At 37.5% G+C, this 18,344-nt stretch overlaps 1 long non-coding RNA gene across 1 annotated transcript in view; it reads right to left on the reverse strand.

Moving 5' to 3' along the window:
* LOC123606772 overlaps positions 1 to 17,949 on the reverse strand; it is a 238,143-nt gene extending 220,194 nt beyond the window's left edge. The window contains exons 1-2 of the long non-coding RNA XR_006716494.1: positions 17,790 to 17,949; positions 16,453 to 16,577 (exon numbers count right to left, since the gene is read on the reverse strand). This is a non-coding gene — a long non-coding RNA (uncharacterized LOC123606772). The remainder of the gene's footprint in view (positions 1 to 16,452; positions 16,578 to 17,789) is intronic.
* Positions 17,950 to 18,344: the final 395 nt, after the last annotated feature.

Genomic DNA, 18,344 nt, shown 5'->3' on the forward strand with positions numbered 1-18,344 from the left:
GACATGATACTCTACATGGAAAACCCAAAAGACTCCACCAAAAAACTGCTAGAACTGATACATGAATTCAGCAAAGTCACAGGATGTAAAAGCAATGTACAGAAAGTGGTCTTATTTCTATACACCTATAATGAAGCACAGAAAGAGGTATCAGGGAATTGATCCTATTTACAATTTCATCAAAAACCATAAAATACCTAGGAATAAACCTAACCAAAGACATAAAAAATTTCTATGCTGAAAACTATAGAAAGCTTATGAAAGAAATTGAAGAAGTCACATAGAAATGGAAAAACATTCCATGTTCATGGATTGCAAGGACAAATATTGTTAAAATATCAATACTACCCAAGCAATCTACACATTCAATGCGATCCCAATCAAAATAGACCGGCATTCTCCACAGAGCTAGAACAAACAATCCTAAAATTTGTATGGAACCACACAAAAAAAACCAATAGTCAAAGTAATGTTGAAAAAGAAAACCAAAGCTGGAGGCATCACAATCCTAGACTTTAGCTTGTATTACAAAGCTGCAATCATCAAGACAATGTGGTATTGGTATAAAAAGAGACACAGAGATAAATGGAATAGAATAGAGAACTGAGAAATGGACCCAAAAATACATGGCCAACTAATCTTCCATAAAGCAGGAAAGAGTATCCAATGGAAAAAAGACAGTCTCTTTAGCAAATGGTGCTGGGAGAACTGGACAGCAATATGTAGAAAGAATAAAACTGGACTACTTTCTTACACCATCTACAAAAATAAATCCAAAATGGATGAAAGACCTAAATGTGAAACAGGAAACCATCAAAATCCTATAGGAGAAAACAGGCAAAAACGTTTTTGACCTCAGCCACAGCAACTTCTTACTTGACATGTCTCCAAAGGCAAGAGAAGTAAAAGCAAAAATGAACCAGTACCTCATCAAGATAAAAAGCTTCTTCACAACAAAGGAAACAATCAACAAAACTAAAAGGCAACCAACAGAATTGGAGAAGATATTTGCAAATGACATATCAGACAAAGAGTTAGTATCAAAAATGTATAAGCAACCTCCCAAACTCAACACCTGAAAAACAATCCAATGAGAAAAAGAGAAGAAGAAATGAGAAGATGGCTAATAGAGACACAAAAAGATGCTCAACATCACTCAACATCAGGGAAATACAAATCAAAACCACACTGAGATACCACCTCACACCAGTCAGGGTGGCTAAAATTAACAACTCAGGAAACAACAGATGTTGGCAAGATGTGGAGAAATGGGAACCCTCTTGCACTGTTGGTAAGAATGCAAACTGGTGCAGCCACTCTGGAAAACAGTGCAGAAGTTCCTCAAAAAATTAAAAAAAGAATTATCTACAATTCAGCCATTACACTGCTTGGAATTTATTCAAAGGATACAGGACTGCTGACTCAAAGGGGCACAAGCACCCCAATGTTTACAGCAGCAATATCAATAGCCAAATTATGCAAAGAGCCCAAATGTCCATCAACTGATGAACGGATTTTTTTAGTTTTTAAATTGTACTAATAATGTTTCCAAAATTATTCATTTTGTGTGTGACAAATCTTTTAGCATTGGTTATGGATTTATTGACAGAGAACAAAGTTTTCAAGATTCAAAATGTAGACAGTAAAGGGAAAAGGTAAAATCAGTTAAAAATAAAATCAAGCATTACAAACTGTCATCATTTATAATTCAATTAAATACTCTCTTTGGGGGCTCCTGGGTGGCTTAGTCAGTTAAGCTCCTGACTCTTGATTTTGGCTGAGGTCATGATCTCATGGTTGTGGGATCGAGTCCTGCATTAGCCTCTGCGCTGACAGAGCAGGGCCTAAGATTTTCTCTCCCTCTCTCTCTGCCCCTCCCCTACTAACACACACTTGTGCTTGCATGCTCTCTTCTCTCTCTCAAAATAGATAAATAAACATTACAAAATACTCTCTTTTGTTTATAATAGAGTTCTTTTTAAACTTTAATGAATAAAACTGGTACCATATCAATCATTTTAGGATTATTACCTCTGAGCATGAGATTTGATCTGGATTTCAATTATTTTCAAAGAACCCTCACCAATTAGGCTGCCATTGTCTTATTTTAAGTACTTCTCCAGGTTTTTTACTTTTTTTCATTATTTATCTTGTTTCTTTATCATGATGCCTTTTTCAACTATGAATCTTATCAGCCTTTAGTGACTATGATTCACTTTTAAGTGGACCTAATAGTTCTTAATATTGCATCTCTGTTAACTCTGTATTTTAACATTGACCAACCCTCTTATATAAGAAATCCTGAAAGTGAGGGGATGGTGGGAGAAATGTGGGAGCAAGAGGTAACCAAACCTGTCCTCTCAGCACATACATACACCTGCACGGGCACCCATGTGTAGCCAGTCCTAAATAGAAGAACATAAAAGAGAGCTGCTCCCCTCAAATCATTTTCTTGTCTGATTCACTCAAAGATAAGAAAGAACAATAAAAGCAATAGAAAATTAAAACAAATTTAACACCACAGATAACTATAAATCATCAAATATTTATCTTTCATGTGTCTCCGGGGCTTATGGGGAGACCATCAATAGTTAGTCATACAATCAGAAAATAAATGGGACCCATGAAATTTCTTGAAACTGACTCCAATGTTATGAAATCATGTGTGGTGTGGACAGTTGTAGCAATTATCCACATGGGTCTTCCTCTGAAGAAGGTGAGGAACCCTCATGCTGAGATGAAGGGCAAAGTTTTTAATAATTTGGAAAATATTTCCTGAGAGGCCACGCATTTGAATCCACTGTCTTTCTGGAAACGAAGCCTTTATATTTAATAATTTCTCATATATGATCCAACTTATTTCCTTGTTTTCCCACTTATTTCTCTCTCATTTCATTGTTAGGTTGAGGGGGGCTGTTAGAATTATTTTTTAGGGGTGCCTGGGTGGCTCAGTCAGTTAAGCATCTTACTTCGGCTCAGGTCATGATCTCCCGGTCTGCAAGTTCGAGCCCCGCGTCAGGCTCTGTACTGGCAGCTCAGAGCCTGGAGACTGCTTCAGATTCTGTCTCCCTCTCTTTCTGCCCCTCCCTCACTCGTGCTCTGTCTCTATCTCTCAAAAATAAATACAAACATTACCAAAAAAGTTTAAAAATATTTTTAATCATACTTGGGTTCTATTTTCTCAAACTGCATCATTTTGCTTGACTTCTCCCACAGCCTTTACCACTTTACCCCACTCATAAAACCTGGCCTTGTAAGTTGCACTTGCTAAGGGCTTGTAAGGACTGCCGTAAGGGTTGCCATTCTTTCTTAGTTGGGCCCTCTCCTCAGCAGGGGACACAAGAGTCTAGGGAGATAGGTTTGTAAATAGTTACAGTGATAGAGGAGAAGGAAGGGAGTTAGTGTGGTGGGACGCCATGAAAGCACAGCAGAAGAACCTATGTAGTTGTAACTCTTTAGGTTCAATCATAGATTTTCTCATCTCTAATTCAAAATAGGAGCTTTAAACCTATGCCATTTTAATCTTTACCTAAAACTCAAAGGTTTTCTGATTCCTCTCCGCCAGGTACTTGCTTCATTGAATACTCATTCTCTGTTGAAATGTTAAACTTCTTTTTCTCCAGTGACTAAAAGAGGAGGGATGGAAGACAGAATGAGTGCAACCAGAATTACTTTTGGAAATACAGTAGAGAGAAGTTGAGTCACCTCCGGATGGTGGCTTCTATTTCCTCCATAGAAGTTTTCTGCTGAGAGTTGAGAGTGTAAGGGTACAGACAGGTCAGATATTTAAGGAGAGGAGAAAAGGAATAGAATAGTGTGTAGTTGAAGAACAAGCTGACTTGGAAAATGAGATCAAGTTTCTGGCATACTTGGAATACATTTTCAGCTTAATAATTATAAATTTATAATGAAATCCATATACTTTATTTTGGATTTTTCTTCCAGTACTCTAGCTGTCATCCAAAGGCATAAATAAATAGATAATTGGGTTCATTCTAGTTTGGCATTCTGTCAAACAAGGGGAAGTGAATTTGGGATATTGGCAACAGGAAAATTAAAATGATGAACTGTAGAAATGATGAGGCTAGAAAGGGAAGTGGAGACAGGAGCAATCTGACAGATGGGAAGAAAATATGAGGATAAATGGCCCAGAAATCACAATAGTGTTTAAGTACAATCCCAGTACAATTAGTTAAATAAGGAAGTTGGAAATATCAATTGGGATTAAAGAGTGGACTATTTAAATCAGCACTTTTGAAGGCAAAGATGCTTTGGGTGAAGAAAAGTTCCATTGCTGTGCATGAAGTGAACATGTAGTAAGATGGAATAGAAGTGAAAATAATCAGAGAAGAAGCATTATCAGTTGGGGTAGGAATACTCCCTACACTCATGGAGTCGGACAAGAACCAGAGCTATGTTAAGGAAATACAAAATACTATGGGAGGCTATGAGATAATCTGTGGGCTTCCTTAACATAGCTTTAATCACTATAAATATCTGGTGCTTCTTTGTCTCCATGAGCATAGAAACTATGTCTACTTTGGTTATCTCCAAGATCTAACACAGTTCCTGGAACACAGAGGCTTAATAAGTATTTACAGATGAGTGAATGCATAAATAAATGATGGAAAAAAGGATGCTGTGAAAGGTGACTGTAGCCACTTTCCAAGATAACTACCAATGAGCTTTGGCTCCTAGTGTTCATATCCTTATGTACTTATGTCCCATATTTTATCGAGGCTGACTCATGTGACCAGTAGACTATGGTAGAAGAGAAAGTGTGTCCATTCTGAGAGTAGTGTATAAAGCCTACAGCCTCCATCTTGGATTACTTCTGCTGACAGAAGACACATCATGAGCAGCACATGGTGAGAAACTGAAGTTTCCTGCCACATCCATATGAATGAACTTGGAAGCTAATCCAAATGCCACTCAAGTCTTCAAAGACTGGAGTCTCAGCCAACAGTTTGATTACAATCTTGTAAGAGATCCTGAGCCAGAATCACCCAGCAAAGCCATTCCTAAATTCTTAATCCTCAGCAACTGTGTGAGACAGTTATGTTAGTTTCTTAAAGCTGTTAATTTTTGAAGTATTTTGTTATGCAGCAATACATAGCTAATACAGATGGTAAGCTATTTTCACAGAACATTTCACAATTTGTTCTCCACTCTTACTCCATCCAGATGAAGGGTTCCCCAAACTTCCACCATCCTCGGGCCCCTACTATTGATTGGTATCATTTTAGGAAGAAGAGTCTTTTCAGCCTGTAGGTGCATGGAATAATCAGGAAAAAACAATTGTTCCCTAGTCTCAGTACATAATTTACATTTCCTCCTATTTGTGCACAGAATCATAAACAATGTCTCCTCTTTTTACTATGTATTATAATAGTTTCAAGAGTCTGGTACTTCTACCTTAGCAATAAAATGTCACATGAGTACAAATTTTATGTTTAAAGACATAAAATACCACTATGTTATGGCACCATGACTTATTTTCTCATTTTGTGAGATTATATAGGCTGCTACAAAAGGTGTAAAGACTTTTGAAATTTCAATGATTTCCCAACCCACGCTGATTTATTGCCATATTTGGCATCTTCTTCAGTTCTCAGAAGCAAAAGCAAGTCAGTATAAGCCATAATTGACACAAGCCACAAAATGCACTTTCAGCATAGGATGACTCCACTAAAACTTAGTTTAGTTCATTCCATTTTTAATTCTAAGCAATTTAAGCTTCAATAATAATAAACCCAAAAATAAATTGAAAATTTTAGGGATAATTAATCAGGTGCAATATAATTCCTGCTCAAGTATTGCTTTTAATTCATCATATTGCTGAAAAAATGAAGCCTTACACGATAAAACATATTATATTAAGGGTAGTTTAAAAGGTCATTATATTTGTCAGAAAAAAGCAGCTAAATGAATTAAAAGGAATGCTGCCTATTTTGCAGATGGCATGTTTATGTTCAATGGATATTTTAGACAATTCCAGAATAAACATTTTAATGAATATCAAATTGACACAGTTAATTGATAATTTCCCAAATAAACTTTGTAAAACAAAATAACAGCTATTTTATAAAAATATAATTTTACCATATGAGGTATCTCATCTGTATAAGATATAGCGACATATAATAACCAAAATTTTAGATAATATAATTTCCTCTACATGTGTGATGAAAGTACAAAATGTTTCTTTGTATCTTACTTAAGGATAATATATATTAAAAACGTGGACCTATCTTTATGAGACTGAGTGGATATTGAAGAATTATTACGAATTTTTTGCCCAATTTTTCATATCTATCAAAAAATGTTTATACTTATGTAGTGTTATCCTATGTCACAGTAATAAATTATGATTGAGTTTTACATTTGTTATAATAGATGGCATTCAATTCTTTGGTTAGATTTGACTTCTAAGACAGATTACTTTGAAGGACAATTAGCATTGTGAAATTTGCTCTAAAATAACTTCAACATACATTGAAACTTGTTCTTGTTCACCTCCAACACAGGCATGCATCATTATATTTTGCAACTCACTTATCCTGAAGGACAGCTTGAAAACTCAACACATCAGACAGAATGGAGGGCCCGTAATTCCTAATAAGATATCTATTTCCATAATAAAAAAGAGCTTGGGTATATCCAATAACCACTTTTTAAAAATGTGTTAAACATAAGCACAAGAACAGTAGCTGAAGAGGCGTCTCATTTGCTCATGTACTTACACGTTGGCAGTAGAGACTTCAGCGCTTCCACACCATATTTACAGACAGCAAAACTGCGACACATGCATGCATACACAATATAGATTTCCCCTAATGTCCATATGGCTAGTAGTACTCATTAAAACAGAGCTTGCTAGCTCCTTGAGGGCAAGGACAGACCTCTCTTGTGGTTCTTCGTACCTACCTTCTCTCCCCATCCCTAGGGTACGTAGTACAAGGTACAAAACAGGTAATTAATACACATTTTTAGTTGAGTTGACAATGCTCACGCAAACATTTTTTTTTAATGTCATAGCTTTTTATCTGCTGCTGGATCTTACTTTGTGTTAACTATGTTAGAGATATACTGCAACTGAATTTATTTATGTTCTCAGTGCTAAATATTACTTTAGACATTTTTGTTCTGCCAAAAAACCTCGTGAAGATAGACACAGAATAACTAAACCATTAAGTTAAGAACACTAGTGTTAGCAAAGCAAAAAAAAATATTGTTAATGGATTTTAGTCCCATTGGATATACCACTTAGGTAGACACCATTGTGTATTTGGCTGTTCACAAAAAAAGAGCTTTCAATCTCCGGACACACTTGACTGAGAACTAGATCCAAGGCTTACACATGAGAAGGGACCAGCCAGTTCACCTCATCAAGTGGTCCACAATTAAGCTGTGTTCTTCTAGCAGGGCTCTGAAAAGTAGCACAGTCCCTGCTTCCTCCCTTTCTTGGTGCTCCCAATCATAAATGCATCCCTATTCATTCAAATTATTTTCATGAACATTACTAAGGAAATTGGCAAAGTTTAATGATTTAAAATGGGAAATTTCAAATTTTTCATAATTGTATAACAATTATAAATTATTTAAATAGATATACAGTAACTGTGTCTAACTCTATAAATGTCTGTAGATCCCAATTTTCCTTCTCAGGGTCTGCATAGAAGCCAAGTTGAAGTTTTCTTCTCCATTCCTACTCTGTCCAGAGGGAGGATTCCCTAAACTTCCACCATCTTTCCTGCCCCTAATTTTGAGTGGCATAAAGAGTCTGCTCAGCCTGTAAGTATGTGGAAGAAGTCAGGACAAAACAACTGTTGCCTGCTCTTAGAGGGTAACTTACATGTCTCCTAGTTTTAACATCTATACATACCTCTGTCCTCTGTCCAGAAGAGGCCCCTACACAGGCATCTCTTCAGAACAAAATCCTATAGAAGTGAGTATGCCCTTCAGCTCCTAATCTCATATCCATGAATTTATCCTCAGGTATGATAATTTTAAAGGAGATAAATTTAAACATTTAGAATTATATTCCAACAGTGTTCATAATAGTACAAATTGAAAAGAGTCAATAACTTGCAATGGGGAAATTTTTAATAAAATTGTGATTTAGTCATTTAGTGAAATATCAAGGAAACATTATGGTTAGGAACATTAGATTGTAAAGTATAAAAATCTGCTGCCTGTGATCACTAAGGTATTTGTACAATGGGGAAATTCCAAAACAGCTGCCAGACCCAGAATTATGTCACCTTGGTCCGATTTGCGATGAAAAGTGGGGGGACCACATGCCTACCCACATTCACTTCCAAAGAGGCCTCCCTCTGGGGCGCCTGGGTGGCGCAGTCGGTTGGGCGTCCGACTTCAGCCAGGTCACGATCTCGCGGTCCGTGGGTTCGGGCCCCGCGTCGGGCTCTGGGCTGATGGCTCAGAGCCTGGAGCCTGTTTCCGATTCTGTGTCTCCCTCTCTCTCTGCCCCTCCCCTGTTCATGCTCTGTCTCTCTCTGTCCCAAAAATGGATGAACGTTGAAAAAAAAAAAAAAAACAAAGAGGCCTCCCTCAGGTCATCTGATGAGTGTAACTGTAGCTTCAAGTAAGTCTGAGAAATGTAGATTTTTTTTTAGCTTTCCAGCTTCTGCATGCTACAAGGGGTTGGAATACATGTTGAGGGAAGTAATCCACATGATTTGTTGCTGCTGTTAGGAAATGAACAGTTGCTTTTATCCAGCATAGTTATATAGGTGGGGAGGAGCCAATGAGGCACAGGTACAGGATCAATGGGCATTTTTCAGGAAGCATAATTTCTAAAACTAGCATATTCAGAAAAAAAATTATTATTTAAAAAAATTTTTTTTTTCAACATTTATTTATTTTTGGGACAGAGAGAGACAGAGCATGAACGGGGGAGGGTCAGAGAGAGAGGGAGACACAGAATCGGAAACCGGCTCTGGGCCCTGAGCCATCAGCCCAGAGCCTGACGCGGGGCTCGAACTCACGGACCGCGAGATCGTGACCTGGCTGAAGTCGGACGCTTAACCGACTGCGCCACCCAGGCGCCCCAAAAAATTATTATTTTAAAAGAAAATGTTTAATAATAGAACGTTTGTCAATAACTAAGGTATTCTAAATTCTTGTCAAATGAATGAAATCATAAATGATAGAATTGTCGGCCTAGTGTTGTAGAAAGAGGACTAAGCTGAGGATCAACAGATTCGTGTTTCAGTTCTGGTTTTATTATCCACTAAATAGATTACTTAGTAACTTAGTCATTCAAGTAAATAACTAGTTACTCATACGAGATCTCTGAATAATGCCAGTTTATTGAAATATAGAAGAGATTTCTAAGTTTCTTACCAATTCCTCAAAAGTGTTAAATTTCACCATTATTATATCATGATCATCTAATCTATTGACTTAGGTAAATTTTAGCTTACTTAGTATTATTTTTGTGAAAAGGAAAAACCACTTGTGCCATATATACCATATGTGCATTGTCACTCTTTTTCTACAATAATGATAATCCTTGGAAAACTAGGTTGTACGAACTTTAGAATATTCCATGTAATTGTCTTCCCCCACCCCCCAAATGTTTATGCTGTGCTGGAATCGCTATGGTATCTTATAATTGCTCATTACTGGGAAATTTATTTTTATTCCTTGGATAAAGAAAGGAACTACTATTTATTGAGCATATGCTTTATCAGACACCGTGCTAGACAGTCCTGAAATGCGATCTAAACTACCCTCGGCTATAGAAAGCATTAAACAATCATACCAGTTGGATTTCCATGGAATTTTTAAATTTACAAAGGACATTCACAAATTTTATCTCACTGAATCCTCAGGAGAACCTTGTAAGATATAAAATTTTTACCAAGGAAGCAAGTGAGCTTCAGGTCAGTAATCTGTTCACTGTCACACAGCAAGCAAATGGCTGAGTCCTGACAGGTCTCTGTGTCTCAGAACCCACATCAGCCTTTTCACTATAATATCTTGTCTCCTGCACATGAAGACAAACCTTCATTAATTGACACTACTCTGCTAGAGTTCATTTTTCCCTTTTGCGTTGGGCAGGATGGCTCAATCCCAGGCAAAGCCAGCACTTGCTCCCGTTATGTTTCTTTCCTGGTTGGCGGCCTACAAAATGTAGTCATTCCCTTTAACAAAGATTGAAGCTTCACCTTGCTAAGGAAACACCCTAATGTGATCAATTTATGGCAACATAGCATTATTTTATTTTATTTTATTTTACTTTACTTTGATTGAATCAACTACCAGAAATTATAGTTCTAACATATTTAAATCTTTGTAAAAAATGATATCGTAAAATACTGTCAAGAGGCATGTGCAAGATATATAGGATGAGGAAAACTTTCTTCTACCAACATCACATTTGCAGTAGGCTTGTAAGATCAAAAATGAGGCTGGAAATTAACTCTAGGTCCTAGGCACAGAAGCAATGGAGCTGTCTTTTGGAATATTGTCACTAGCAGTGCCATACCATCAGGGGAAAAATAAATAAATAAGAAACCCTTGCATGTGAAAATTAATCGATCAATAGTCTACTTTCCATCATAGAGAAAAATAAACTCACATTTGAATTTGCTTCATAAAAATAGAATAATATAAAAGAACAATGACAATGAATAAAAACTATTATTGCTAGAAACAGATCCAGGTCCAGGGTGAGTTCCTTAAATGGAATTAGAGGACATTAAAACGGGAAGTGATGTTACAGAGCTATAAACCATTAATTATGATACTACTTAACCTTATGTCCTAAGAATTTATGATGTATGTACATATATGTTCAAGGGATTAAAACTAGTGTTAAAGTTGTTTTGAGCCGTTAAATATTTTTAAAAAGTAAGAAGGGAAAAATGACATACTTCAAATACAATAAGTGTAGTCTACTTGATTTGATTGAAGGTATTATACAAGGATTTTTCCTACAAGTCCTAATTCAAAACTTCCACTCTTCAACACACAGAACCATATGTTATGAAATATTCCTAATCAGGTCTCCATTTAGGATGACATACTCATTCTTGGCACGAAATAAATAGCATTTGAAGACCTGCATAAGTTTGTGGGAGTACAAACACAAAGAAATCTGTTCCTACTCTTATGTTTAAGACCAAGGACACAGATAATCAAAAGGTACAGGTGAAAGAAATCCAAACAAAATAACTATCATCAACCATCTGATTACTCGGAACAACTCTGTAATTTAACTTGGGGAAAAAAGACTTCTTAGGAAATATAATAACCAGGTCAGCATATAATAGGATTTTGAGTGGAATTTTCCCTGTAATCTCAGAATTTTAGCTAAGGTACAAAGCCAAAACTTAAATGCAAAATTCTAAAACAAAACACAAATTTGGGTGAGACCCTTAACACAACATTTTCTAACAGGCTATAGAAATAGGTCTGCAACCACCACCTAGGGAATGGCAGAAAGCATTAAGTTCTCTAAGAAGTATAGTGTTGTGTTGAGAGGGTTTTCTTTCTTTGTGCTATCCTTCCCCACTCCTGCCAAAGCCAAGTGATTAGAATGGGAGGATGATTCTAAGTGAATTGTTCATAAACATGTGTGGTGTCATCCCAATTAAAGGTATTTAATACAATGAACTGAACATATACTTTTATCCCTACTCATTATAAAAACCCTACTTAAACGACAGTTTGCAGAATTTTTAAAGGAATGATATCACAAGAACAAAGAAAACAGGAGAAAAAATACTTGCAAAAGCAGATAAACTGAGAAAAATCAGAACCTGAAAATCAGAATGAAAGTTAATGGATCTACCAGCTCTGAGAGAGCTGGATCCTAAACTGGCAGTGGTGAAGGCCAATAAATAACCCAATTTGCATTGCTCATCCCTGAAAACACTCCAGTAGTTGGAAGCACCAGATGCTTTGGAAGTAGGGGGAAAAGATGGTTTTAAAAACAGCAGATTGGCTAAAAGTCTGTTTAAGAAGAAGTTAGAATCTTAGATCCTCTCACTTATTTCATATATTCACATTACCATATATATATATATATATATATATATATATATATGTATATCAAGATATATTACTATATCTTACAGTATATAAAATCTGTATAGTATATATCTATATAGTATATCTATATAGTATATATATCACAAGATATATTACTATAGCTTCTCCAATCTGGTAGACAATGGAGGTTTTAGTTTCTGGAGAGGATAAAACACAAGGTAGAATGCAGCATACACAAAACAATTATAGGATACTACTTTTAAAATGCACTTAGAGACCAAAAAGAGCCCTTGAGAATTAAAAACATGTCAAGGGAAACAGTAAACTCAATATGCATGTTGGAAGCAAGGTAAGATCTCCTAGGAAACAAAATCTCCCAGGGAGGGAGGGAGGGAGGGAGGGAAGGAAGGAAGGAAGGAAGGAAGGAAGGAAGGAAGGAAAGAAGGAAGGGAAGAAGGGAGGAAGGGAGGGTGGGAGGGAGGAAGGAAGGAAAATTTATGGAGTGCCTTAGTTTGTTTCGGCTGCTATAACAGAAATACCATATACTGGAAGGCTTATAAGCAACTTATAAGAAATTTATTTGCTATAATTCTGGAGGCTGGAAAATCCAAGATCAGGGCACTGGCAGATTCAATATCTGCTGAGGACTAGCATCTGGTTCATAGAACAAGCCCCATGTTGAGTGTAGAGATTACTTAAAAAAAAAAAAAAAGAGTATGAACAGCTTTGGAAGTCTGACATCAATATTGTTGACAGCTGGAAGAAAACAGAGCAATTGCTTCAAAATTCTGAGCAAAAATTATTTTCAGTTCAACTCCCAGACAAAATCAAGACAAGGGTAGAGACAAGGCTAAGAGATGTTTTTAGATAGACAAAATCCTCAAATTTTACCTCCTGCTCATACTTTGCCAGTAGTGGACACTGGAAACATATCTGGCACAAGCAAGAGGTGACAAGAATCCTCAGGAAGATGGGGCACCTGGGTGGCTCATTTGGTTAAGCGTCCAACTTGGGCTCAGGTCATGATCTCCAGGTTCGTGAGTTCGAGCCCCGCACTGGGCTCTGTGATGACAGCTCAGGGCCTGGAGCCTGTTTCAGATTCTGTGTCTCCCTCTCTCTCTGCCCTCCCCCACTAATGCTCTGCCTCTCTCCTTCAAAAATAAATAAACATTAAAAAAATTTAAAGAACCCTCAGGAAGACAATGGAAGGAGATCTCAGGAGGAATGGTTTGCAGGGACGTAGAGGCAATGAGTCCAGATTGAAGCAGATCAGTTTATGGCTGTGTTTTCTCTGAAAATACTAAAAGTAGAACACCTGTTGTCTCTAAAAGTATTGAGAGAGGATTTCTATTATTTGGCAAATATTTGAGCTGGAAGCATAATGTGTACCCAGAAAATTAAAAAATTAACAGAAAAGACAATTTTAATCCCAAAGATGATGAAAATCATAGTATACTGTGTGAGGATTTACATGTCATAACAATGTAAATTCTTGTTTTAAGATTTGTAAAAATGTTTATTTAGTTATTTTGAGAGAGACCATGTGTGTGTGTGTAGGGGGGAGGAGCAGAGAGAGAGGGAAAGCGAGAACCCCAAACAGGCCCCGCACTGTTAGCCCAGACTCCATGAACCACAAGATCATGACCTGAGCCAAAATTAAGAGTCGGGTGCTAAACCGACTGAGATACCTAGGCACCCTAACAATATAAATTCTTAACAGTTATTAAGACAAAATTATAACATAACCCTCTTGGGAGGTTGGGAGGGAGGAGATTTTATGTATGGTGGGCAAGGATGTAGGTAAAGGATGGATAATTTTTCCATTTGGGGAAGACAACAGATATAGAAAGATCAAGAAGTAGCAATATAAGCATGTCATTTAGAGGTATGACTACCAAAAGACATAGCTAAATGAATTAAAGTCGGTTGCCTCTGTAAACGAGGAAACAGTAGAAGGTACTGATGGCAAGAGGCTGCTGTGTTTCTGCAAAGAGCTTTGTAAAACATTTACTCTAGCAATAAATGTATACTTTCAGGAAAAAATGAACTCAAAAGTAAGTAGAAGGCCACTGCTTGTGTGAAGGGAAAGCACCCCTCGTTCCCCATGTTGACACTACCTGGGCTGCAGAACTGCTAGTCTGTACCTTTACAGGCCTGAGTTGAGGAAAGGGAACCCAGGCTGAAAGAAGAGGCAGCCGGGTGGAGCAACTGGAAGCACTGGCATGGCAAGAATGCAAGGATTGTCCAGTGTACTCGTTTTCTAGCTGTCATAACAGATTACCCCAAATTTAGTGCTTTAAGACTAATTTACAGCTTTAATTGACAATTTTATAGTTCTGTAGATCAGAAGTCTGACCCAAGTCTCACTCAACTAAAGTCAAGGTGCCCCTAGGGCTGCCTTCTCTTCTGGAGTCTCTAGAAAATGATGTTTCTTTGCCTCTTCCAGCTTCTAGGCGTCTCCCACATTTCCTGGCTCGTAACCTTCTTCTTCCAGCTTCACAGCCAGTAACAGCGCGTCAAGTCCTCCTCACGTCACACCACTCTGACCCAACCTTCTGCCTCCGTCTTCCACTCTTAAGGCCCTCCATGATTACACTGGATCCCCCCAGGTAATTCAGGAGAATCTCTCATTTAAAGTCAGTTGATTAGAACCTTAATTCTGTCTGCAACCTTGATTTCTCTTTGCCATGTAGCATGACACATTCATAGATTCCAGGGATTCGATGTGGAAATCTTTGGAGGACCATCTATTCTTACCATGATTTAACACACCTAGGGACAGAATGGACAATTCAGAAGACATCTGGGCTTCACCCATCTTTCTAGTACTTCACCTGAGACAGATTCCCAATTCCCACTGATGTACTGTAAGGTAACCAGCCAGAAAGTTCCAAGGGGTAGATCAGTGGTTGTGTGCTTTAAGGGGGAAAAGTGGAGACAACTCTAGATGGTGTACAAAAGAAAACTTTGTAGTGGAGAAGCTCAAAAGGACCAACATATTTGCTGAACTATCAAGAGTTAGACCAAATATTCTTCAAAAAGCATAGATAGATAATCAATGACAGAAAAGTGACAAAAACAAAACAGAACAAAAACACAGTAAGAGGAGGACTGTGTCATCACACAGACAAATGGGGAAAGATTTGCCACTTCTCTCTGATATCTCTATCCCCAGGCTTAGAGAAGTCAGAACTTTTAGGAGATTTAGGAGCAGGAATCTTGTAAGAAGAAAGTACCACCACCAAGCTACTCGACTCTATCCTTGAAGAAGAAGAGCTTTGAATCCATACAATATTGATGCTGCAGACTTGATTGGAATCTTAATAAACAAAAGTGGCTGGAAAATTTATAGACTCTGACAAAGATTCAGTAAGAGATGGAAAAAGTAATTTATAGCATAGTAACTATCGAGGACAGTTCGGGAAAAATGTTTAACTTATATTCTTACCTCTATGAGTCTATATTCTTCAACAACCTGTTACAAGTATATGAAAATCTGGAAAGCCAATTCAATTTGTATGTCACTTAGATTACATTAGCTCTGAGGAATACAATAGAGAGGAACACGATGTCCCTCAAGTGAGCTGAAGGACCATGCTCTTTCCCCAGGCCCTTATTTCCAGCAATGGTTCTCTTTAAAACTATATTCTTTAAAATGAAAGAAGTGGGGTCCAAGCTAAAAGCAGTAAAATTATTTTTCATTTTCTAAGCAGCAATAGAAAGACTGGTGCTATTATAAATACAACCAATGAGTTCATGCCTTCATGATATTCAAGTATATAAATGGAATCAACATTTTTCTTTTCAAAGGTAAAAAAAAAAAAAGGTAGGAAAAAATCAGGGAAGTGATTTGCTTGTGCAATATAAACTATTTGCTCTGCTGTCATAGTCAGTCTCTTTGCCCTTACTTATCTACCTCTTCAACCCACTAAAAAGCCTTCAGGGACGGAGCAACATCTCAAAGACTGATGGAAGGTACAGGGTAACATGTAGTGAGCTGTTTCAACTCTAACAGTGGAAATTCATGTATTTTTCCTCTGAAAGACTGTAGAATAATTATTTTAAGCTTATTTATCTTGAGAGAGAGAAAGAGAGAGAGAGAATCCCAAGAAGGCTCCACACTGTCAGTGAGGAGCTCAATGGGAGCCTGATTAGGAGCCGCATGGGGGCCAGACGCCGGGCTTGAACTCAGGAACCATGAGATCATGACCCAAGCCAAAATCAAGAGTCAGACGCTTAGCTGACTAAGCCATCCAGGCATCTCTAGAATAATTTTTAACATTCAGTACCTAAAATAGCAAAAACATGATCAATCATGCAATCATAACACAGTTCACTCTATCAATTTTCTCTGTTTATTTTATACTTTATATTCTCTCTCTCTCTCTTTTTTGATTTTTGCTCTGTGTAGGAGACACTTGTATTACTCACTGTTTGTTTCTCTTTTCCTTCTAGGCACACTGGAGAGCCAATGGGTTGGAAGTGAAGTGATATATGTCACGTCTGTATGGAGATATTTAAGTTGACAGTACAAGACACATCAGCACTCTCCTTCCCTGAAATTGTGAAAACACGTGTTGAGAAGAAGCCAAAAGCTCCAAGCGGCCTGGATTGCCAAACGACCACATTCAAGGTGACTATCCCGGAGAGTCACCTGAACCCTAAACTGGCTTCAAGTGAGCAAAAAATAAACTTTTGTCTGGCCAAATCACAGACAGTTTAATTTTTTGTTATTGTCATTACTGTAGTATAACCTAGCTCATCCTGACTGATATACTCACTATGCATAACCTATTTCTCTATTTTGGTGTTAATTTTAATTTGCACTTATCCTTAGGCATTTCTTCACATTACTAAACATGCTTGATCACCCTGCAAATTTTGATTTGTCAGATATACACATAGACAGAGGTATAGGCATAAATGTGATGAACAACCAGTTTCTTTGGAATATAAAGCTGGCAGGAATCTTGTCAATTCAGCTTGAGCCACAAGTCCTCACTAGGTGATATGGGAAATACTGGGCTACTGCTGCTTGAGATAGATGCTTTCCTAGGACTGACAATGCAAAGTACATTTACACACTGGAATCAGAGAAATTCCATTTTTCATTCCACTTCCACAACCACAAGTTCTTTGATTCTTAGTAATGCTAAAATCTTGCAGCCTTGGAAAACATCTGCAAAATGGGGGGATGATATATCTAATTTGTGGGGTTTGGAAGTAATTAAAGATAATGTAGGCAAGAATATTTGGCACAGAGTTAATAGTCAAGAGGATAAATATTACTGTAAATATATTATGCTTTCTGATGAGATTTTGGAAATTTACCAGGTGCTAGGGGCTTCGGGGAAGGAAACAAGGGTCTTAATGGTACCCCTTTGTTCTCTAGTTTTGATGACTCCTTCCCTTCAACTCTCCTGTATTGATTTCCCAAATCTCTGCAGGGATTAGTTCCAAATGTATCTACTTATGTAACTGAAGAGAAACACAGGCCAATATGGCAGTTCGTGCTTATCCACAGGCGATACGCACCAAGACCCCCCGTGGGTGCCTGGATAGTGCTGAACCCTATATATGCTATGCTTTTTCCTATTATAAACATACCTATATAAAACATACCTATATAAAATAAAGTTTACTTTATAAAGTAGGCACAGTAAGAGAGTAACAAGTAATAATATAGAACATTTACAACAACAGACTATGATAAAAGTTACGTGAATGTGGTTTTGATCTCTTAAAATATCTTATTGTGCTGTACTCACCCTTCATGCGATGATGTGAGATGATAAAATGCCTGGGCGAAACTAAGCGAGGTAATGACGCAGCATTCTGACGTAAACTTAGGCTTCTATTGACGTTCTGCCGATTCGTCGGAAGGAGGACCATCCATCTGCTTCTGGACCGCGGTTGATAGCAGGGAACTGAAACTGCAGAAAGGAAAACTGCAGATAAGGGGGAGTAACCGTATTCTTCTCAGGCTAATAATAATGTTGTTTGGGCAAACAGCACATTTGGATTCCTGGAATGGCGTTTACCTCTCACGTCGCACATTGTTTATGTTATTGACATTTGACATGGGACAAGGTTTTTAAAGTATACTATGTATCAGGAAAGCAAAGTAGGATCACATTTCCAACCACCTAAGGCATCGGTCTGAGTTTGGTAAGGGATTACTTGGCATAGAATCTCTTGATTTTCTTCAGGGTGTGGCAGTGTAGGTTAATAATTAAGTATATGGGTTCACACCCAAGGTCTGTCACTTGCGATCGATGTGATAGGACAAGTAATTTTGCCTCAGTTTTTTTTTTTTTTAATGA

This window comes from Leopardus geoffroyi, chromosome A2 (genome assembly GCF_018350155.1).
Source record: "Leopardus geoffroyi isolate Oge1 chromosome A2, O.geoffroyi_Oge1_pat1.0, whole genome shotgun sequence".
Classification (NCBI taxonomy): Eukaryota; Metazoa; Chordata; class Mammalia; order Carnivora; family Felidae; genus Leopardus; species Leopardus geoffroyi.